Genomic DNA, 25,588 nt, shown 5'->3' on the forward strand with positions numbered 1-25,588 from the left:
TGGAGTTTTGATCTCAGCGATCGCAACAACTCAGGTTTATAGCTTTAGGATTTGGTAACGATTCTGGTAATGACAAAAAACCCACACTTTAAAGAATGTTTTTAAATGTCAAAAGTTCAAGCTGAGATGAGAACAGATACGGAGAACATTCAATTCTAATCTTTTCCCCAGGATTGCCCCCCATTGTATTTTTGCAAAGACGAAGAATGTCGTGAGTATTAAATATTTATATCTATATTCTAAATTGAAAATTGTTTATTTAAACTGGATTTTAACTATGTTCCTTTTGAATGTTTTTTTTTTATTTGTCCGTTTTTTATTACAATATGGCAAAAATGCACTGTATGTAGTGCATGGCGTTTCAGCTTATAATCCATGCTAGATTGAGCAAGTATAGTCAAACCATCAACATAATGGATGATTCAGAAGGACAGGTAGAATGATTAGTTTGTCAGCCCTAATTCAGATGCGAATAATAGAGGGCATCCGTTATAGGTTACTTCCAGAACAGGGTCAATACACTAAGAGTAGACTAGATAGAGATGGGGAGAAGGTAGTTGGTTATGCCTCGCATAATGACTACTATAGTAGAGAAAAAACACTAAATAAAGGAAATAAAATTTACCGACAACTATACATTTATTACAACTCTACTTACCATTCATCCTTCGTTTGCCTCTGTCCTGTCATTCACAAATTATATAAACATCACGACACATAATGCTGCAATGATATAATGATGATTGGCTAAGAGGATGATAAAAAATCAGTAGCATGGTAGTTTAAGTCTAAGTGATCGTGCTTGAAGGCCTTCCAAAATATGGACCAATATGACGGTGTCTGCTTCTTCGAGTTTGCATTGTTCCATGGAAATCCCATTACTAAGATGATTGCCAAAATCTGTGATATACAGTACTTTTCTCTCTTAGATATTTTTCCATCCCGATCATGCTTGACACATATTTGAAAAAGCTCCTTTTCATCTGTATTCATCAACGAAATGTTGCCAGTCTCCTAAAATTTTGACCAAATCAATCACACGTCACCGTGTACTGATACCTCGCTTTTTTTCGTGCTGTTTTTTTAGACAGAGGAATATAATGTTCCCATCTACTCTTGTAGTTGATCCAGTCATGTAAGATTTGTGTAGAGCATTTTCCTTTAGTTGGCAACACAATAAAGTAAAAGAAATTATATTGCAGACACTGACTCTAATCCACCGTCCATTTCAGGAGATCTGATTGTGTGTATCCAACAAGTAATCCTCAAGATGATAAAACAGGTGGAAAGTTTGATGATACATACCTCAATTATTCTTTTTCTGATAACCATCGAATTGAAATTCCAGTCGGCCAAATATTTTTTAAAAGATGTCAATCTCAATCTTAACTATGAAGAAAAGATCAAATTTTAAAACAATATTATCAAAGTAGCGTGAATTATCATATGCTATTTAATTAATGTTAACAAAAGGCACGGAATTACAGATCCTCCAGGATATTGTCATTGCCTTGGATGTCACGGACATTCAAATTGTATTTCTGTAAAGCTAGAGACCATCTTGTCATCTCTCTGGTTACTTTTTTCATCCTAGTGAGAAAAGCCAGAGGGATGTCATGAAAAGGTGGTTGCCTTGATGGAGTTTGTCAGAAGACTTCGGTCCCAGAAAGTACTGAGGATAATGATTTAATTGGATCCAGGACAATTTTGAGATCAAGTTGCTGGATTATGAAATTTAGCAAAGGTATTGAAAATTGCTCTCTTGCAACTGTCATAAATTAGAAATATTCTCGGTTCGACTGCATGAAATACTGTCGTTTATCAAAGTAATATCAAATCATAAAAGGCGGGGTTAGCATTCAATTTAGGGAATTCCTGATAGTTTTAAATGTAAAGGTTGAGTATTATTCGATCTTACTTTGACTATCACGTTTTGGATGGTCATGTGGGCAATCGAAATATGCAGTAGAAGGAATGAGAGGAATGAAAAAAAATATCTTTATTTATCATATAGGAGACATTTGTCTCTATGGTCTATTCCATGGGGGACTGGAATAACCCAGGCACTAGCCGCAGAGCAGCGCCGCAAATTGAGCTAGGGCGAAGTGACCTGCTCAAGGCCACACAGCGCAGCGGCAGGTAATTGACCTCGGTACCTTTTGGGTACGAAGCAAAGACCGTACCGCTGAGCTACGCTGCTGGATTATGGGAATGAGTTACAATAGGTTATAATATGCAATGTTTTGAGCAGAACAGACATTTTTTCTTGCCTTTTCAAATATCTACATTCTTGTTTGACTTACTTGACTTAGATGCCTTTCGCGTCTCGACCGAAAGATCGGGTCGCCTTGGCTGTTTCCAGTATTTCCTGTGTGAGGTGTCTCCAATATTGCCGGTCCTCTGCTAGGGTTCTCAGATTTTCAAGGTCCCCTGCCGTTATGAGACTAATGCTTTGTCCAAGTGTTGTGAGGTTTTTGTTTAGGATCACAGGGAGTGTTGTGATCGGTCTTCCTCTGAAAAGGTTCCCGTGTTTTTGGAAGTATCCCGACATGGCTTGGTTTGCTGGTATGTTTTTGTCCCTGCGTAGTATGTGACCGAAAAGTTGCCATCGTTGTTGTAAAATGTCAAGGGAGATTGGTCTTTCTTTTGTGATCTTATAGAGTGATTCATTTGAGATCTTTTTGGGGTATTTGATGTCCAGTACCCTTCTTAGCTGTGTGCGATGGAAGGCATCTTGTTTAATGCTGAAAATCCTAACTGCTTTCAAAGAACATTTATTTTTGGAGTTAGATATATATATATATATATATTATATATATATATATATATATATATATATATATATATATATATATATTATATATATATATATATATAAAGTTATCCAAGATGTATACGAAATTCAAAAGATAGTAGTAAGGACGAAACATGGCTCAACTGAACAATTTATTGTAAGAGTAGGATTACACCAGGTTTCTGCTCAGTCCACAGCTGTTTGCAATGGTAATGTACGTTCTCACAGAACACATCCGACGGGAAGCACCATGGAATATGATGTGTGAGGACGACGTGGTACTTTTGAACGATCAAAAAGCTGAGGCGGAAAAGGAGCTGGAGGGCTGGAGTCAGGTAATAGATAGGAGGGCAGTAAGTGTAAGCAGAATCGAAGACAGAGTATCTGTTCATCGGACAACAGACAGTAGGACCACCATTAAAGTCAGGAGAAGAAAATGTGCAAGAGACAATACAGTTCAAATACTTAGGAACAACTGTACAATGCGATGGGGGCAATGAGATGGAGATGAAGAAGACGATCCAGGCAGGCTGAATTAATTGGAGGGAGGTGACTGGATTTATACTTGACAAATTTCTGTAAAGGTGAAGGGGAAAATATATACATCTGTTGTAAGAACAGCAATGTTGTATGGATTAGAGAGAGACGCTACGACAAAGAAAAATAAAGAAGTTGAGGTGGCAAGAAATGAGGATGTTGAGATGGTCATTTTGCTGAACAAGAATATAATATAAACTGAGAAATGAACGAATTCGTAGGTTGAGGGAAGTGAAGAATGCATCAATGAAGATGAAAGAAGACAGATTGACATGGTTCAGACATGTTTAGAGACTAGAGAGGGAGTACATGGGAAATAGTGTTGGATTTGTAATTAAAGGGACGTTCGAAGACTAGATGGTTAGATAGGGTAAAGGACGATATAAAGGGACTGGGCCTGGAGGAGGATGAACCAACAACCCTGCAAAATGCTGGATAAACCGTAAGAAGAAGGAGAAAAGATGAATAGCATCAAAATTTAAGTGAGACCAAATCACTCAACTTAAGCTCCAAAAACTATAACAAAGAGCTAAGTGAATTCGAGTTCTTTTCTTCTATACAATGTATTGAAGGAGGACAGAGTGAGTAGAGTTCTTGGATATGTATTACTGTTATGCATTTAGGTAAAAGATCACCACTACCGCCCGCCTGATGTAACACACCAACACACAAAGCTGAAGCTTGAACATTTATAGTCTGATTGATATTATTTAATGAGAAGCTATCAATAAAATGGCTGTATTAAAATAATAACAAAAGCTGAGTGCCGTCAAATTTATCCAATTAAGTGGTTTGATTGTGGCGAAATTTCAGACTTGCATTAGCTATAGTCTGGCAGTCACAGGCTTCTAAACGGTTTATCTTCACACCCGATACAGTTGAGTGTGTGTGTGCGTGTGTGTGTGTGTGTGTGTGTGTGTGTGTGCTTGTGTCCCTTTATATGGGAAGGGGTGTTCAGGGTGAATTAATCTGACTAAAAATCTAATTTATTTATGATCTCCTCTCCCTTATTCCATGACCATGAATACAGGGGTAAGTAACACACCCACTCATGTTATGCTGTGTTTAATTCATCACAATCATCATTATCATCATCATCATCATCATCATCATCATCATCATCATAACCATCATGATCATCATCATCATGATCATCATCATCATCATCATCATCATCATCATCATCATCATCATCATCATCATCATCATCATGTGCGGCTAGGTGGTCTAGTGGTATGACACTTGCTTTCGGATCTTAAAGTCCTGAGTTCGAGCCTCGTTCGGCGCATATTTGAGTCCTTGGAAATTAAAAGTAACCTTAAATAGATGTCTCGTGGCTCACAATATCAAAATGTGGTCAGCAAAGAGCCGTGGAGATAGATAGAAAGAGAAAGAATGAAAGAGAGAGAGAGAGAGAGAGAGAGAGAGAGAGAGAGAGAGTGGATGGCTCAACTTCGTAAGTGAACACACCTAAGGAATATCGGAGTAGCTGGGGAAAAGATGTTAAACTATTCGGATAGAGTGAGATTCACAACGGTTTTTAAAAAAAAATAAACATGTAATTTAATACGATCTGTGCGGTTATGTGATCTTTTGGTATGATACTCGTTTTGGGATCGGAAGGTTCTGGGTTCGAGTCCTGTTCAGCAAAAAGTTGAGTCCTTGGGAAAGAAAATTTACTCACATTCTCTCACCGAACTCAAGTGTAAAATGAGTACCTGGTCGTTAACAGCGTCGTCTGTGTCTGAAAATATTGTAATATCCACTAACTGGCGTCATGTCTCTTCCTACTTGTAAATTGAAGGTGATGACTGGGAACACAATCTAAAGCGCTTTGAGCACTTTACTGTATATTGCGCTATACAAAAGATCAAGCTGTTGTGTTTTTATACAATTGATTCAAAAAAGTATTATTTAACTATATTTACTGACAGGCGTAACATTTTAATTTTTTTTTTGTTATTTTTTTCCATCCATGTGTGACTAACAGCCTGTAAGTATCAATCAAATATTATAGTATTTCATTTATTTTACGCTCAATGGCACTCTTATCTATAGTTATCCCAGAATTCAAAGCGCAATATCAATAGTCATACTGATATAGTTATTCTTATCTTATCGATTATTTCGTTTCCAACAAAACCTATAACACTGTTGCAATCAACAATACAGATACCAACACGGTTACCATCATCAAAATCGTGACCCTTCGTCTCAAAACGGTATTAAGTCGGGATGATTAAGTTCCTGAAAATTGAATTTGTAGCCAGACATATCAAGCTTAAGTTGGGTTTATTTGCTTCATAAAGGAGAAGGAATATCATATTTTACTGTGCTAAATACCAACATTTCATATTTTTGGACCAGTTTGACGTTAATTTGACTTTTTAGCATCTGGTCCATCACGACATAATACCGTTTTGAAACGGTTGGCCACAATTAATATCAACACTGTTGCCATCAATACCAATATCAGCATTCTTGCCATCATCAATACCATGCCATGGTCTCAAGTGAGTAAAGAGCTACTCGACTATGCATAAAGATATGTAGAATGAGGCCCCAGAATTTACTAGTTACTATAAATGAAAAACAATTAACGATTTGTTTAAGATGAAATAAAAAGAAAGATGAAATTAAAAGAGATAAATAGTGATTGTGGTAGTTACAAATAGAAACGTGAATATATTACGTAACTTATGATGATATAATGTCAGGTTCGTCAGGTTACGTTTCCAGGTAGTTGACAGCGTGGGTTCTATATTCCTCCGATAACGGGCTCAGGCTAGTAAAGTTCCACTTCCAGGAAGTTGGGAAGGGGTTATTCAGATATTTCTTCGACAGCGGGCTCAGGTTTGATCCTTAATGCTTTGAGGATTACACAGTCAAGGTAAAAGCTCCGGCGTCTTGATGGTGGAGATAAAATATCCTCAAAGTACCAAAAGATAAAAATCTTCAAATATATATGAGGAATGGAGCAACTGGCCGTCCGGCATAGATTGTAGAGAGAAGTGAGTGTAGAATGTTAGACCTATCAGCTTTTATAATAAGTGGCTACGTGACAGAATGTAGAACGAAAAGTATTCACTGATTAGAAATTAATTCGATGGAAGGCTATAAAAAGAAAGACGATCTAATATTAGAAGGTAAAGTTTATCTAAGCCTACCGAAATATAACTAGAGTGAGATGAATTCAGTTCTTAATAAAATTTGATAAGATAATTGTGAACAACCTTTACTGTGACAACCAACCCAGTTGCCATCATCAATTACAATATCATTAAAGTTGCCATCATCAATACGAATATCACAGGTGCCAGATAAGTAGGACCTGTAAAAAAAAAGGAACCTTAGATAAATGTCTCATGGCTCATAATATCAAAATGTGGTAAGCAAAGAGCTATAGAGATAGTTAGACAGAGAGAGAGAGAGAGAGAGATAGAGAGAGAGCGAGAGAGAGAGAGAGAGAGAGAGCTAGAGAGAGAGGATGGCTCAACTTCTGTAATGAACACACATATGTAATATAGGAGTAGCTGGGATGAAGATGTTAATTTATTTTAATAGAGTGCAAATCACAACAGCTTTTAATCAATTAAACATTGCTGTGATTTAATACGACTTGTGCCGTTATATGTTCGTTTGATATGACACTCGTGTTCGGATTGGGATGTTCTTGGTTCGATCTTGTTCAGCAAATAGTTGAGTACTTGGGAAATAATATTTACTCACATCCTCTCACCGATCTCAGATGTGAAATGAGTTCATGGCCGTTAACAGTGTCGTCTGTGTCTGAAAATATTGTAATCTCCCTTAATGGCGTTATATCTGGTCCTACTTAAAAAGTGAAGGTGATGAGTGGGAACACATTCTAAAGCGCTTCGAGCACGTTTACTGTATATTGCGCTATACAAAAGATTACGTTCTGTTTTTATGAAATTGATTTTTAAAAAATAATAATTTAATTATAATTACTGACAGGCGTAACATTTTAATTTTTTTTGTTACTTTTTTCCATCCATGTGTGACTAACAGATTGTAAGTATTATTCAATTATAGTCTTTTATTTATTTTACGTTTAATGGCCCCGACACTATTATCTTTAGTAATCCCAGAATTAAAAACCCAATATCAATAGTCATATTGTTATATTTATTGTTATCTATATCAATTATTTCGTTTCCATCAAAACCTATAACACTTTTGTAATCAACCATACAGATACCAATACAGTTACCACCATCAATATTAATATCAATACAGTTGCCATCATTGATACCAATACCAACACATTTGGCATCATCAATACCAATATCAACACAGTTGCCATCATCAATACCAATATCAACACTGTTGCCATCATCAATACCAATATCAACACTGTTGCCATCATCAATACCAATATCAACACTGTTGCATCATCAATACCAATATCAAAACAGTTGGCATCATCAATACCAATATCAACACTGTTGCCATCATCAATACCAATATTAACACTGTTGCCATCATCAATACCAATATCAACACATTTGGCACCATCAATACCAATATCAAAACAGTTGCCATCATCAATACCAATATCAACACTGTTGCCATCATCATTACCAATATCAACACTGTTGCCATCATCAATACCAATATCAACACAGTTGCCATCATCAATACCACTATCAAAACAGTTGGCATCATCAATACCAATATCAACACTATTGCCATCATCATTACCAATACCAAAACTGTTGCCATCATCAATATCAATATCAACACTGTTGCCATCATCAATAGCAATGTCATCACAGGTTCCAGATAGGTAGGACCTGTAAAATAAAAAGGAACCTGAGATAGATGTCTCATGGCTCACAATATCAAAATTCGGTAAACAAAGACTCATAGAGATAGATGGACAGAAAGAAAGGGGGAGAGAGAGAGAGAGAGAGAGAGAGAGAGAGAGAGAGAGAGAGCGAGAGAGTATGGCGCAACTTCCGTAAGTGAACAAACATAATATGTAATATAGGAGTAGCTGGGATGAAGATGTTAATCTATTTTAATAGAGTGAGAATCACAACTGTTTTAAACCAATTAAACAATGCTGAACTTTAATACGACGGCCTGCGGCTATGTGGTCTTTTGTTATGACACTCGTGTTCGGATCTTAATGTTCTTGGTTTGAGTCTTGTTCAGCATATAATTGAGTCCTTTGAAAAGAATATTTACACACATTCCCTCACCGACCTCAAGTGTATAATGACTACCTGGTCGTTAACAGCGTCGTCTGTGTCTGAAAATATTGTAACATCCCCTAACTGGCGTCATGTCTCGTCCTACTTGTTAAGTGAAGGTGATGAGTGGGAACACATTCTAAAGCGTTTTGAGCACGTTTACTGTAATATACATGAGATCAAGTTGTTGTGTTTTTATACAATTGATTCAAAAAACTATTATTATACTATATTTACTGACAGGCGTAACATTTTAATTTTTTTTGCTACTTTTTTTCAATCCATGTGTGACTAACAGCCTGTAAGTATCAATCAAATATAGTCTTTCATTTATTTTACGTTCAATGGCACTCTTATCTATAGTTATCCCAGAATTCAAAGCTCAATATCAATATTGATACTGAGATATTTATTCTTATCTCTTTCAATTATTTCGTTTCCATCAAAACCTATAATACTGTTGCAATCAACAATACAGATACTAATACGGTTGCCTCCATCAATATCAATATCAAAAACAAAATGGAGCGACAACTGAGATCAGGCTGCGCAAGGAAATCATGGGAGATGATAAAGCAAATGGGAGGAGTAGACCAAAAGAAACGAACATTTCCACAAGGAAAAACGAAAACTGATGTCAACAAATTAAATGATTTTTACTGTCGTTTTGACAGGCTCCCACCTGTTCACAACGGTTTGTCAAATAACAATGAGCCACCTCCACATGTTGAAGAAGAAATTGTAAGCTCCCTCTTCCGGAGATGTAAAGAACATAAAGCACCAGGACCAGACAACATTACCGGAACTATTTTGAAAAACTGTCACCAACAATTGGCTATACCTTATACAAAACTTTTCCAAAGGTCAATCGATGAACAATCAGTGCCAGTACTTTGGAAAACATCGATTGTCGATCCAGTTCCAAAAAAGCGTTGTCCGACCGTATTGAACGACTTCCGTCCAGTGGCGCTTACATCGCTTGTAATGAAATTTTTAGAAAAAATTTTAAAATCTGAGCTCCTACAAAAATGTTATGACCTGAAATTGCTAGATCCGTACCGATTTGCATACCAGCAACATCTCAGTGTAGAAGACGCACTATTAACCGCCACAAATTCGATCTCAAAACACCTTGACCAAACGCCCTCGAATTACGCCAGAATCATGTTTGTCGACTTTTCGTCAGCTTTTAATGCCATGAACACAGATATTTTGCTTCAAAAGTTGTGCAACATGGATATTCCAAACTACCTTATTAAATGGTATAAAGAGTTTCTGACCCATAGACCGCAATGTGTAAAATTGGGTGAACATATCTCCAACAAAAGAACGTTGTCGAACGGATGTCCCCAAGGCTGCGTGAGTTCCCCAATCCTGTACATCTTATACACCAACGACTGCAGACCATCCTTCAAAAATTGTTTTATAGTGAAATATGCAGATGATACTGCTATTCTTGGCTTATTAAAAGATAAAGTTACCGAAAAGAATTATTTCAAACAAATAAATATATTCACCGATTGGTGTAAACAAAATCAGCTTGAATTAAATGTTGAAAAAACGAAAGAACAGGTGTTTGGTGTAAAAAATAAAAACGACTTATAGAGTGTGGCGATCGGTAAAGATGATGTTGAGATAGTTGACTATTTTCAATATTTAGGAATAACCATTGATAGTTCCCTCAATTTCTCTCAACATATTAATATAATATCTAAGAAAGTTGCCCAAAGATTATACATCCTAAGGAAATTGAGAACATTTCAAATAAGGAAGAAAACTATGTTAAGAGTTTATGACTCATTGATTAAAAGTGTAATTGCGTTTGGCTGCACCATATGCTTTGGAGGATGCCGACTTAAAGATAAATCAAAAATTTCAAAATCTATCAAAGAGGCATCAAAAAAAAAACCATCCTCTTGATGGAGTAGAAATAATTCATGGAAAAGCAATAGAAAGGAAAGCATTCTCAATTACCAACAATAAAAAACATATTTTATACCATGAATTTAGTCTTTTACCATCTGGGAGAAGGTTTTGTCAGATTAAATGTAGAACTGACAAGTATAAATCAACGTTCGTTCCATCAGCAATAAAAATTTTGAATATTTCATATGGTACAGAAAAACCAAGGATTGATTCGTTGACTGATTAACTGATTAATTTATTTAATGTAAGATTAACTGACCAATTGATAATGATGATAATTTTTGGTGTCGAATTGCCACAATCGTAACAAATTGAAAACGAAATGAATATGTTTATGTTGTGTATATCGCACGTGTGAAAGAATGAGAGGAAGAGAGAGAGAGAGAGAGAGAGAGAGAGAGAGAGAGAGAGAGAGAATAAGTAGGAGTGAAATATCTGTTCAATGTTACAGTTATCGTTTAACGTTATAACAAGTGTAACTAAATGACAAATTGCCATATTTATGGACAATAAAGATCTATTATTATTATTATTATTATTATTATTATTATTATTATTATTATTATTATTATTATTATTATTATTATTTTATTATTATTATTATTATTATCATTATTATTATTATTATTAAACACTATTGCCATCAATACCAATATCAGCATTCTTGTCATCATCTATACTAATATCAACACAGCGGCCATCATCAATACCTATACCAACACAGTTGGCATCATCAATACCAATATCAACACAGTGGCCATAATCAATATCAATATCAACACCCTTGCCATCATCAATATCAATATCAACACTGTTGCCATCATCAATAGCAATATCATCACAGGTGCCAGATAAGTAGGACCTGTAAAAAATGGAACCTTAGATAGATGTCTCATGGCTCACAATATCAAAATGTGGTAAGCACAGAGCCATGGTTATAATTAGACAGAGAGAAAGAGAGAGAGAGAGAGAGAGAGAGAGAGAGAGAGAGAGAGAACGAGAGAACGAGAGAGAGAAGATGGCTCAACTTCAGTACGTGAACACACATAATATGTAATATAGGAGTAGCTGGGATGAAATGTTAATCTATTTTAATAGAGTGAGAATCACAACGGTTTTGAAATAATTAAACTTTGCTGTAATTTAATACAACTCCTGCGGCTATGTGGTCATTTGGTATGACACTCGTGTTCGGATAGGAATGTTCTTGCTTCGATACTTGTTCAGCAAATAGCTGAGTCCTTGGGAAAGAATATTTACTCACATTCTCTCACCAAACTCAGATTTGAAATGAGTTCATGGCCGTTAAAAGCGTCGTCTGTGTCGGAAAATATTGTAATCTCCCTTAATGGTGTAATGTCTGGTCCTACTTGTAAAGTGAAGGCGATGAGTGGGAACACATTCTAAAGCGCTTTGAGCACGATTACTGTATATTGCTCTATACAAATAATCAAGTTGTTGTGTTTTATTTTATGAAATTGGTTCAAAAAAATAATAATTTCTCTATATTTACTGACACGAGTAACATTTTAATTTGGTTGTTACTTTTATACATCCATGTGTGACTAACAGCTTGTAAGTATTATTCAATTATAGTCTTTTATTTATTTAACGTTCAATAACACCATTATCTATAGTTATCCCAGAATTCAAAGCCCAATATCAATAGTGATACTGATATATGTGACCCATAGTCTCAAAAAGGTATTATGTCGGAAAGAACCACATGTTTAAAAGCCGAAGTAAATGTTAAACTGGTCGAAAATATAAATTGTTGGCATTAATACCCTAAAATATGGTATCCATTCTCTTTAATAAAACATACAAACTCAACACAAGTCTGATATTTCTGTCTATAAATTCAATTTTCAACATCTTAACCAACCCGACTTAATACAGTTTTGAGGCGAAGGGTCACATATTTATTCATATCTATATTAATTATTTCGTTTCCATCAAAGCTATAACACTGTTGCAATGAACCATACAGATACTAACACGGTTACCACCATCAATATTAATATCAACACTGTTGCTATCAATACCAATATCAGCATTCTTGCCATTATCAATACCAATATCAAAGCAGTTGCCATCATCAAAACCACTATCAACACATTTGGCATCATCAATTCCAATATCGACACAGTTGCCATCCACAATGCCATCATCAACAGAAATATCATCACGTCTGCCAGATAAGTAGGACCTGTAAAATAAAAAGGAACCTGATAGATGTCTTATGGCTCACAATATCAAAATTTGGTAACCAAGGCCATCGAGATAGACAGACAGAAAGAGAGAAAGAGAAAGAGAGAGAGAGAGAGAGAGAGAGAGAGAGAGAGAGAGAGAAAGAGAGAGAAAGAGAGAGCGAGAGACCGAGAGTGAGAGAGCGAGAGAGAGAGTGAAAGAGGATGGGCAACATCCATAAGTGAACAGACATATGTAATATAGGAATAGTTGGGGTGAAGATGTTAATCTACTTCATTAGAGTGAGAATCACAACGGTTTTATAACAATTAAACATTTTTGTAATTTAATACGACTCCCGCGGCTATGTGGTCTTTTGGTATGACACTCGTGTTCAGATTGGAATGTTCTTGGTTCGAGTCTTGTTCAGCAAGTAGTTGAGTCCTTGGGAAAGACTATTTACTCACATTCTCTGAACTAACTCAAGTGTAATATGAATACCTGGTCGTTAACAGCGTCGTCTGTGTCTGAAAATATTGTAACATCCACTAACTGGAGTCATGTCTCGTCCTACTTGTTAAGTGAAGGTGATGAGTGGGAACACATTCTAAAGCGCTTTGAGTACGTTTACTGTATATTGCGCTATACAAAAGATCAAGTTTTTGTGTTTTTATACAATTGATTCAAAATATATTATTTAACTATATTTACTGACAGGCGTAACATTTTAAAAAAATGTTTGTTACTTTTCTCCATCCATGTGTGACTAACAGCCTGTAAGTATCAATCAAATATAGTCTTTCATTTATTTTACGCTCAATGGCACTCTTATCTATAGTTATCCCAGAATTCAAAGCCCAATATCAATAGTGATACTGAGATTTTATTCTTATCTTATCGATTATTTCGTTTCCATCAAAACCTATAACACTGTTGCAATCAACAATACAGATACCAACACGGCTACCTCCATCAAAAGTAATATCAACACTGTTGCCTCAATACCAATATCAGCATTCTTGCCATTATCAATACCAATATCAACACAATTGGCATCATCAATTAATAATAATAATAATAATAATAATAATAATAATAATAATAATAATAATAATAATAATAATAATAATAATAATAATAATAATAGATATTTATTGTCCATAAATATGGCAATTTGTCACATAGTTACACTTGTTATAACGTTAAATGATAACTGTAACATTGAACAGATATTTCACTCCTACTTATTTTCTCTCTCTCTCTCTCTTTCTCTCTCTCTCTCTCTCATTTTCTCTCTCTCTCTCGCTCTCTCTCTCTCTCTCTCTCTCTCTCTCTCTCTCTCTCTTCCTCTCTTTCTTTCACACGTGCGATATACACAACATAAACATATTCATTTCGTTTTCAATTTGTTACAATTGTGGCAATTCGACACCAAAAATTATCATCATTATCAATTGGTCAGTTGATCTAACATTAAATAAATTAATCAGTTAATCAGTCAACTTATCAATCCTTGGTTTTTCTGTACCATATGAAATATTCAAAATCTTTATTGCTGATGGAACGAACGTTGATTTATACTTGTTAGTTCTACATTTAATCTGACAAAACCTTCTCCCAGATGGTAAAAGACTAAATTCATGGTATAAAATATGTTTTTTTATTGTTGGTAATTGAGAATGCTTTCCTTTCTATTGCTTTTCCATGAATTCTTTCTACACCATCAAGAGGATGGTTTATTATTTTTGATGCCTCTTTGATAGATTTTGAAATTTTTGATTTATCTTTAAGTCGGCATCCGCCAAACCATATGGTGCAGCCAAACGCAATTACACTTTTAATCAATGAGTCATAAACTCTTAACATAGTTTTCTTCCTTACTTGAAATGTTCTCAGTTTCCTTAGGATGTATAATCTTTGGGCAACTTTCTTAGATATTATATTAATATGTCGAGAGAAATTGAGGGAACTATCAATGGTTATTCCTAAATATCTAAAATAGTCAACTATCTCAACATCATCTTTACCGATCGTCACACACTTTAAGTCGTTTTTATTTTTTACACCAAACACCTGTTCTTTCGTTTTTTCAACATTTAATTCAAGCTGATTTTGTTTACACCAATCGGTGAATATATTTATTTGTTTGAAATAATTCTTTTCGGTAACTTTATCTTTTAATAAGCCAAGAATAGCAGTATCATCTGCATATTTCACTATAAAACAATTTTCAAAGGATGGTCTGCAGTCGTTGGTGTATAAGATGTACAGGATTGGTGAACTCACGCAGCCTTGGGGACATCCTTTCGACAACGTTCTTTTGTTGGAGATATGTTCACCCAATTTTACACATTGCGGTCTATGGGTCAGAAACTCTTTATACCATTTAATAAGGTAGTTTGGAATATCCATGTTGCACAACTTTTGAAGCAAAATATCTGTGTTCATGGCATTAAAAGCTGACAAAAAGTCGACAAACAGGATTCTGGCGTAATTCGAGGGCGTTTGGTCAAGGTATTTTGAGATCGAATTTGTGGCGGTTAATAGTGCGTCTTCTACACTGAGATGTTGCTGGTATGCAAATTGGTACGGATCTAGCAATTTCAGGTCATAACATTTTTGTAGGACCTCAGATTTTAAATTTTTTTCTAAACATTTCATTACAAGCGATGTAAGCGCCACTGGACGGAAGTCGTTCAATACGGTGGGACAACGCTTTTTTGGAACTGGAACGACAATCGATGTTTTCCAAAGTACTGGCACTGATTGTTCATCGATCGGACTAATGTAAATAAACGAACTGGGGGTGGGGTGTGCACATATATTAACAACAAATGGTGCCACCCCAATAATTGTCAAATAAAGAAAATGTATTGTGACGATTATATTGAATTTATTACTGTTTCGTCACGACCTTATTATCTACCCCGGGAGTTTACTCATGTCATCATCATCAACGTCTACATTCCACCATCATCAGACAACAACACAGCGAAAAATATTTTGAAGAAAGAAATACGGGACATTCAAATGAAGTCGCCCGATGCCGTATTGATGGTCACTGGTGATTTTAACCAATGTAAAGATTTCACTCTCCCGGGACTTCATCAATACGTGGACTGCGAGACAAGGGACAAAAAAACATTAGATTTATTCCTGTGTAATATTAAAAATAGTTACAAATGTTTACCCCGTGCCCCATTAGGTTTATCTGACCACTGCATGCTCTTGCTACTCCCCACCTACCGCCCTGTTTTTAAACGTGTAAAACCAGTAAAGAAAAGTGTACAGATCTGGAACGGAAGTGTGTGTGAAGATTTGCGTGGTTGTTTTGAATGCACTGACTGGAATGTTTTTATCGAATCATGTGATAGTGTGGATGAGCTGAATGACTGTGTGAGTGAGTATTTAAAATTCTGTGAACAGCTCGTGTCTTGTAAAAAAGAAATAAAATATTATCCTAACAACAAGCCTTGGATAACAAAAGATCTAAAACTTTTATTGAACCAAAAGAAAACTCTCTTTACTAGTAGAAATAAAAAAGATCTGAAAACAAAACAAAAAGAGATAAAGAGAGTAATATCCAGTTGTAGAGACAAGTACAAAAATAAAATTGAAAAATGCTTTTCTTCTGGGGATATACGGGACACGTGGCGGGGGCTTAAAACTGCTGTTAACTATAATCCAAAGCCCACGATTATATCTGAAGATATCGAAATTGAAACTCTAAATAAATTTTATTCACGTTTTGACACAGCAAACAAATTTGATATTGAAAATGAAAAACATAAATTAGACAGGGCTTTGGAAGATGAAATGACTATTGAGGTCAGTGAAGAAGAAACGAGATTCGTATTTTCGAAACTAAACGAGAGGAAGGCTGCTGGGCCGGATGGATTGAAAGGAAAATTATTAAAAGAATGTGCCCATCAACTGTCCCCCATTTATACACATATTTTTAACTGGTCCCTCCAATGCGTTTCGATCCCTGAAATTTGGAAAACTTCAAAAATTATTCCTGTTCCAAAAAAAGAAAAACTTGAATCTATGAACGATCTCAGACCTGTTGCACTGACTTCAATAGTCATGAAATCTTTAGAAAAACTTGTTCTTGTTAAAATTAGGAACCAGTTTATGCCATTGAGTGATAGTCATCAATTTGCTTACAAACCAGGACGTGGCGTAGAGGATGCCATTTTGCTGTTTACAAACAACATATACAGGCATCTAGATCACGCTAAGAGCTATTGCAGATTGCTTTTCGCAGATTTTTCTTCAGCGTTCAATACAATGCAACCTCAGTTGGTTGTTCAAAAATTGACTAGTCTGAATCTAAACAAGTTATAATTGCTTGGGTGCTCGAATTTCTTACGGAGAGAGCACAATATGTTCAATTAGGACAAAACATATCTTCCTGTATAACTACAAATACTGGTGCTCCTCAAGGTTGTGTATTGTCCCCTGTATTATTCACAATATACACGAATGACTGTAGAAGTCAAAACCTGAGTGTACCTTTGATAAAGTTTGCAGATGACACCGCTCTTCAAGGCCTCATAACAAATGGCAACGAAGTGGCTTATAGGCAAGAAATTGATAGATTTGTGTCTTGGTGTGATGCCCACCACCTAGAGCTTAACATAAGCAAGACAAAGGAGCTAGTGATTGACTTTAGGAGAGTGAAGGAACCGATAGAACCGTTAAAATTAAAGGACCAATTCGTCCAGCGAGTTCCTCACTACAAATACCTTGGTGTAACAATTGATGACAGGCTCAAGTGGGATGAACACTTGAAAATAATTAGGCATAAGATGTGCAGACGTACATATTTTTTATCAAAACTCTCTCAGTTTAGAATAGATAAAACCCTCTGCACATTATTTTATAGAGCAGTAATCGAAAGTGTTTTGTCATTTTGTATAACAGCTTGGGGAGGCAATTGCTTAGCAGTGGAAAGGAACAAAATAAATTCAAATATTAAAAAATCTATTAAACGCTATATAAATGATGTTGACGATGTAGATCTTTTATACGAGAAATTTTGTATAAATAAAATAACTAAAATATTAAATGACCAGTATCATCCACTAAGACCATCAGTTATTATGTCAGAAAGAAGTGGTCGCCCTTTCTCTATTTCAACGAAAACAGAGAGACACCGAAAATCATTTCTGCCGTCCAGTATTAGGCTTTATAACAACAAGCAATAATCATTTTATACAATTATTTCGCATTTTTACTTTCAAAAAATGTAAATATTAAATTATTAATTTATTTGTTTTGCAATCTTTTCAATTTTTAATTATAGTGACAGTTTTGACTATTTTACAGTGTTGAAATTATTCATATTATAAAGCGCAGCTCTGTTATGGAGCTACTCCTTTTTCATATATACATCCTATTTCCATTGTATTTTTATCTTATTATGTAAATTATAACACGTCTGTACAAAAAATTTCCTTTTTGGGATGCAATAAAGTATTATTATTATTATTATTATTATTATTATTATTATTATTGACCTTTGGAAAAGTTTTGTATAAGGTATAGCCAGTTGTTGGTGACAGTTTTTCAAAATAGTACCGTTAATGTTGTCTGGTCCTGGTGCTTTATGTTCTTTACATCGCCGGAAGAGGGAGCTTACAGTTTCTTCTTCAACATCTAGGGGTGGCTCATTGTTATTTGACAAACCGTTGTGAACAGGTGGTAGCCTGTCAAAACGACAGTAAAATCATTTACCCATTTTCTTTATCATCTCCCACGCTTTCCTTGCGCAGCCCGATCTCAGTTGTCGCTCCATTTTGTTTTTGTATTCAACCTTTTCTTATTTTATTGTATTTCTGATCTCCTTGCCCTTTTCAAATTCTAGTTTAATGTCACCACTCATATAGGCAATTTTCTTTTCATTGAGTAAATATTTAAGTCGCTTTGTAACCCATGGCTTATTGTTATGAAATATCTTAATTTCTTTTTTTTTCCACGCATAAATCCACACAAAATTCAATATAACATGTCACAGTTTCGGTCCATTCATCAATACTGTCACCTTCTACCATTAATGTCTCCCACCAAGTACAGTCATTACATGATCATTAAAGTTGCCGTCATCAACACCAATATCAACCCAGTTGCCACCATCAATACCTATATCAACACAGCGGCCATCATCAATACCAATATCAACCCAGTTGCCGTCATCAATACCAATATCAACCAAGAGTTGCCATCATCAATACCAATATCAACACAGTGGCCATCATCAATACCAATATCAACACTGTTGCAATCCTCAATAGCGATATCATCACGATGCCAGATAAGTAGGACCTGTAAAAAAAGGAACCTTAGATAGATGTCTCATGGCTCACAATATCAAAATGTTGTACGCACAGAGCCATATATATAGTTAGACAGAGAATAAGAGGGAGAGAGAGAGAGAGAGAGAGAGAGAGAGAGAGAGGGAGAGAGAGAGGGAGAGAACGAGAGAGAGAGAATGAGAGGATGGCTGAACTTCGGTAAGTGAATACACATATGTAATATAGGAGTAGCTGGGATGAAGACGTTATTCTATTTTAATAGAGTGAGGATCACAACGGTTTTGAAAGATTTAAACTTTGCTGTAACTTAATACGACTCCTGCGGCTATGTGGTCTTTTGTATGACACTCGTGTTCGGATCGGAACTTTTTTGGTTCGAGTTTTGTTCAGCAACTAGCTGAGTCCTTGGGAAAGAATATCTACTCACATTCTCTTCTCACAAAACTCAGATATGAAATGAGTTCATGGCCGTTAATAGTTTCGTCTGTGTCTGAAAATATTGTAATAGCGTCATGTCTGGTCCTACTTGTAAAGTGATGGTGATGACTGGGAACACATTATAAAGCGCTTTGAGCACGTTTACTGTATATTGTACTATAGAAAAGATCAAGTTGTTATATTTACTTACACGTGTAACATTTTAATTTTGTTGTTACTTTTTTCCATCCATGTGTGACAAACAGATTGTAAGTATTAATCAATTATAGTCTTTTATTTATTTTACGCTCAATGGCCCCGACACTATTATCTTTAGTAATCCCAGAATTGAAAACCCAATATCAATTGTCATACTTATATATTTATTCTTATCTATATCAATTAGTTCGTTTCCATCAAAACCTATAACACTGTTGCAATCAACCATACATATACCAATACGGTTACCACCATCAATATTACTATCAACACTGTTGCCATCAATACCAATATCAGCCTTCTTGTCATCATCAATACCAATATCAACACAGTTGCCATCATCAATATCATTATCAAAACAGTTGCTATCACCAATACCAATATCAACACTGTTGTCATCATGAATAGTCACCATATCAAAATTTGGTAAGCAAAGAGCCATATAGATAAATAGACAGTGAGAGAGAGAGAGAGAGAGAGAGAGAGAGAGAGAGAGAGAGAGAGAGTGTGTGTGTGAGTGAGAGAGGATGGCTCAACTTCCGTAAGTGAACACACCTATGAAATATAGGAGTAGCTGGGATGAAGATGTTAATCTATTTTAATAGAGTGAGAATCACAACGGTTTTAAAACAATTAAACATTTTTGTAAATTATTACAATTCCTGCGGCTATGTGGTCTTTTGGATGACACTCGTGTTCGGATTGGAATGTTCTTGGTTCGAGTCTTGTTCAGCAAATAGTTGAGTCCTTGAGAAAGACTATTTACTCACATTCTCTCACCGAACTCAGATGTAAAATTAGTTTTTGGCCGTTAACAGCGTCGTCTGTGTCTGAAGATATTGTAATTTCCCTTAATGGCGTCATGTCTGGCCCTACTTGTTGGGTGAAGCTGATGGCTGGGGATATATTCTAAAGCGCCTTGTGTATTTTTAGTGTATACTGCGCTATACAAAAGATCAAGCTGTTGTGTTTGGTTTTTTTTTAATTGATTCAAAAATTATAATTTAACTATATTTACTGAAAGACGTCATATTTTTTTCTATCTTCTCCAATCCATGTGTGACTTACAGTTGGTAAGTATCAAAAAATTATAGTACTTTTTCTTTAGCCTAATGGCACCGAAACTATTATCTATAGTTATCCCAGAATTCAAAACCCAATATCAATACTGTTACATTTATTCTTATCTATATCAATTTTTTTGTTTCCATCAAAACCAATAATACTTTTTCAAATCAACAATGTCAATACTAACACAGTTACCACCATCAGTATTAATATCAACATTGTTGCCACCAATACAAATATTAACACAGTTGACCCCCATCAATACCAACATTAGCATTCTTACCATCATCAATACCTATATCAACACAGTTGCCCCCATCAATACCAATATCAGCATTCTTACCATCATCAATACCTATATCAACACAGTTGCCTCCATCAAGACCAACATTAGCATTCTTACCATCATCAATACCAATATCAACACAGTTGCCCCCATCAAGACCAACATTAGCATTCTTACCATCATCAATACCTATATCAACACAGTTGCCACCATCAATACCAATATCAACATTCTTACCATCATCAATACCAATATCAACACAGTTGCCCCCATCAATACCAATATCAGCATTCTTACCATCATCAATACCAATATCAACAGAGTTGCCCATCATACAATATCAGCATTCTTACCATTATCAATACCAATATCAACACAGTTGCCCCCATCAATACCAATATCAACATTCTTACCATTATCAATACCAATATCAACACAGTTGCCCCCATCAATACCAATATCAGCATTCTTACCATCATCAATACCAATATCAACAGAGTTGCCCATCATACCAATATCACATTCTTACCATCATCAATACCAATATCAACACAGTTGCCCCCATCAATACCAATATCAGCATTCTTACCATCATCAATACCAATATCAACAGAGTTGCCCCCATCAATACCAATATCAGCATTCTTACCATCATCAATACCAATTTCAACACAATTGCCCCCATCACTACCAATATCAGCATTCTTGCCATCATCAATACCAATATCAACACAGTTGCCCCAATCAATACCAAAATCAGCATTTCTCCCATAATCAATACCTATATTAACACAGTTTTCACAATCCTGTACCAATATCAACACTGTTGCAATCATCAATACCTAATCATCACTGTTGAGAGGAGAATAGGACCTGTAAAACCTTAGAGAGGTGTGTTAGCCCTAGTAACAGGGTTGCTAGGACATCACCCGAACGAGTCTGGAGTTACCTACCTTCCCAGAGAGTTAGCATTTCGAACATTGCTTTTAGCCAATCAGGGTTCGAGCCTGGGACAATATAAGCTTAGCACGGGAAAGCAGAGGGAATCTGTGTAAGATATGTCGAGTTGAACAGAATACCACTTTCCAGCAGTCCTGTTCTTTATCATTTTATTATTGTAGTGTTCCCTATTCATGGATGTTAGGAGAAAGGATAAATGGATGTAGAGTTGCATCCTTCTATTTTGTGTAATATTTGTTATATAGTTTGGTAATAAATGTATCATGTCCGTAAACCTTGATCTCTATTTATTTTATCATTACAATTGGCTGACCATGAAGCATGGACTTTCTCCTTCTTCCTCTTCCCTCTGATGAGCCTAGAGCCCAGTACCGTGGCCTGATCATCCTCTCCGAGGGATCTTAACGTCGAGTTGCCTCTTTCTATCTTCCTAGTATTTTCCCTTTTCTTTCCTTTTGTTGACGTTTCGGGTTATCTGTTGCTATAGACTAATCGAGAGCACTAGTGTCTCATGGCTCTCAATATAAAAATGTGGTAAGCAAAGAGAGATAGAGATAGATAGATAGACAGACAGAGAGAGGGAGAGGGAGAGAGAAAGAGAGAGAGAGAGAGAGAGAGAGAGAGAGAGAGAGAGAGAGAAAGAGATAGTGGATGGCTCAACTTCCATAAGTGAACACAAGGAATATAGGAGTAATATGGGATGAACATGTTAATCTATTTTATTAGAATGAGAATCACTAAGGTTTTACAACAATTAAAGATGTAAGTTAATACGATTTGTGCGACTATGTGGTTTGTGGTATGACACTCGTTTTCGGATTGAAAGGTTCTAGGTTCGAGCCTCGTTCACCGCATCGTTGAATTCATGGGAATTTCTCTTTCCTCATATTCTCTCACTGACTACATGCGTAAAATGAGTACCTGTCCGTACACAGCGTGGTCTCTGTCTGAAACCATTGTACTACCGTCTAACCGGCGTCATGTCCTGGTCTACATGTTAAGTCTTGCCGATGGCCAGTGACGCCTTGTAAAGCTCTCTGAGCACGTTTAGTGGATATCGAGCTTTAAAAAGGGTCAATCTTATTTTTAGTTTTCATAATACAATATCTGCAAATTGTAAGATTTCCTAGTACGTATTTTATTATATCAATGTGGTTCTTATCTTGTCATTTTATATGTACCTACTAAATCTCATATGCTGGTTTTATATCGGTATTATCAATACTACTACTACTATTACTACTACTACTACTACTACTACTACTACTACTACTACTACTACTACTAAATATATAATAATAATAATAATAATAATAATAATAATAATAATAATAATAATAATAATAATAATAATAATAATAATAAGATAATAATAATAATAATAATAATAATAATAATAATAATAATAATAATAATAATAATAATAATAATAATAATAATAATAATAATTAATAATAATAATAATAATAATAATAATAATAATAATAATAATAATAATAATAATAATAATAATAATAATAATAATATATAATAATATAATAATATAATATATAATATTTATAATACTAATAGTAATAATGATAATAACAATAATAATTATTAGTATAATTATAATAATCTATCTCCCTCTCTCTCTCTCTCTCTCTCTCTCTCTCTCTCTCTCTCTCTCTCTCTCTCTCTCTCTCTCTCATTCTTTCTCTTAATCATCAGAAGTAAAATCAGGTAAGGGTAATGTTTTATTTCGAATTTCAAATCTGTGTTGATTTCGTGCAAAATGAAAACCGCAGTGTCAAAATTTAAAAATTTAAAACTTTTTATAACTTAAAATGATCAGAAATGCAAAATGTAAATTACTTTTAATGTAGGAGTATGCAGACTGTGATTATCTATGTAATAAGACACCACACCGATACACACTAAAGTACGTGTGTGAGAGTTCTGGTCCTTGGATGCCGGCACTGGAATGTATTGAATACGCTCTATCATCAATACTCGTCCACCTATTACAGTTTCTTAGTGTCCTGTTCACTCGGTCTTCATTATGGTTTTGAAGTATCATGTGAACAGTTTAAAATAATACTCACTCTCTCCAATAAAACGTAACAGTCACTCAAAGTACTATAATATTTCTTTTTCTATTAATTTGACCCGTATTGTATTTTCGGACCGAGGGCCAGCCCGATTTTGGGAGGAATATCTCCGAGGTTGCGAAATATTCAATTTTGGTCAAAAAATGTATTATAACATCCGATATTTGACGTTTGCTATAAAAAAAAAACAATTGTTTAATGTTAATATAATAGATATCAAATATTAGAACAAATCTTAACGAAAGAGGAGTTTAGCAGCCGATTTTTACTTTATCGTATAACTTTAAAATGTCAATAAAAATGCTATTGCTGCGAATCACTCCCCGGTATTTGCATTATCTAAATAAATCGTATCTAGTTTGGTGCGCGGATACAATTATTTTAAAAGGTGAAGGTCAGACGTCATCAAGTTATCGATAAAAGACTGCCAACCTTGACATTCGATTTGAATTGTTTAAGCCAATGATACAAATACGTCTTGAGCGGCCTTTAATGAATTTAGTATGTCTCGTTTTTTCCTGTATAAGAAAACTCTAAAAGGGTTTTATGATGAATCTTTAGCACCAGAATCATTTTTTGATAAAACAGGTTTGAGGCGGCGGGACACAATTCACTTAAAAGTAAAGGTCAACATTTACATTGGACACACAACCATACACACACACACGCACGCACACACACACACACACACACACACACACATACACATATGTATATATGAGTAATGACACGGTGCTGTATTTCTATTTATCGCAGTCAGATATAAATGTATGTTAAATCTAAGTTAATTTCAGTCCTTTTCTATTTAGTATATTTAAATTTAACCTATCTCGGTGGGAAGATGGGGTACGAGTTTCTCCCATCACATTTTCACGAATCAAAGCACCTTTCAGTCAACTTAGCAACAAAAATCAACAAAATTGGCAATATAAATTAATCATTAAAATAATTAAAAGGATTTTTCTCCTTTAAAAAATAATTGTGCGATCAAACATCATCTGGAACCAGAAAATAAATATAGCTATTTCTCTTTTGTTAATTTCTCTATTCTTTCTCTTTAATTATGAAATATGATTTGGAATAACATTGTTCCGTACACCAAATGTTAATCTTTTATCATCGAGCACAGAATTACTGGCAAATCTAAAAATTTACAACATAATTTTTCTTAGAATGGTATAGATTTCTACGAGTAAATGGAAAACATTTCTTAAATTAGGGGCAATTCTATTTTCCGTTGATTCAAATGGTTAATAATATACTTGACTATGACTATTTTACTACATTTCATTTTTAGAATAATGGAAAATTCCATTAATGAGAAGGTGGTGTCATGGCGATGTCAGGGCGATAAATATAGGTGATGGCACGGAAGACGTAGTAAATTCATCTATTCATCTGGACTACTGCTAAGTATTATATCTTCCTTTTTATCTTCTTATATTTTTCAGATGCAGAATGGAGTTGGACACCGTGAAACATCATTCAATTCCTGACAAGGGTTGTGACATGTTTGATTTGTGTTGTCCTGCTTAATAAACCTGATTTAAAACGTTATGACGTTT

At 35.0% G+C, this 25,588-nt stretch overlaps 1 long non-coding RNA gene across 1 annotated transcript; it reads left to right on the top strand.

Annotated features, from left to right (window-relative positions):
- The first annotated feature begins 169 nt into the window (after positions 1-169).
- On the top strand, positions 170-25,580 carry LOC144960327 (uncharacterized). The gene is made up of 2 exons (XR_013642840.1): positions 170-211; positions 25,475-25,580. It is a non-coding gene; the product is annotated as an uncharacterized LOC144960327 (long non-coding RNA).
- The last annotated feature ends 8 nt before the right edge of the window (positions 25,581-25,588 follow it).

The sequence above is a fragment of the Berghia stephanieae genome, chromosome 15, assembly GCF_034508935.2.
Source record: "Berghia stephanieae isolate SIO BIC M18660-M18661 chromosome 15, UCSD_Bste_1.3, whole genome shotgun sequence".
NCBI lineage: Eukaryota > Metazoa > Mollusca > Gastropoda > Nudibranchia > Aeolidiidae > Berghia > Berghia stephanieae.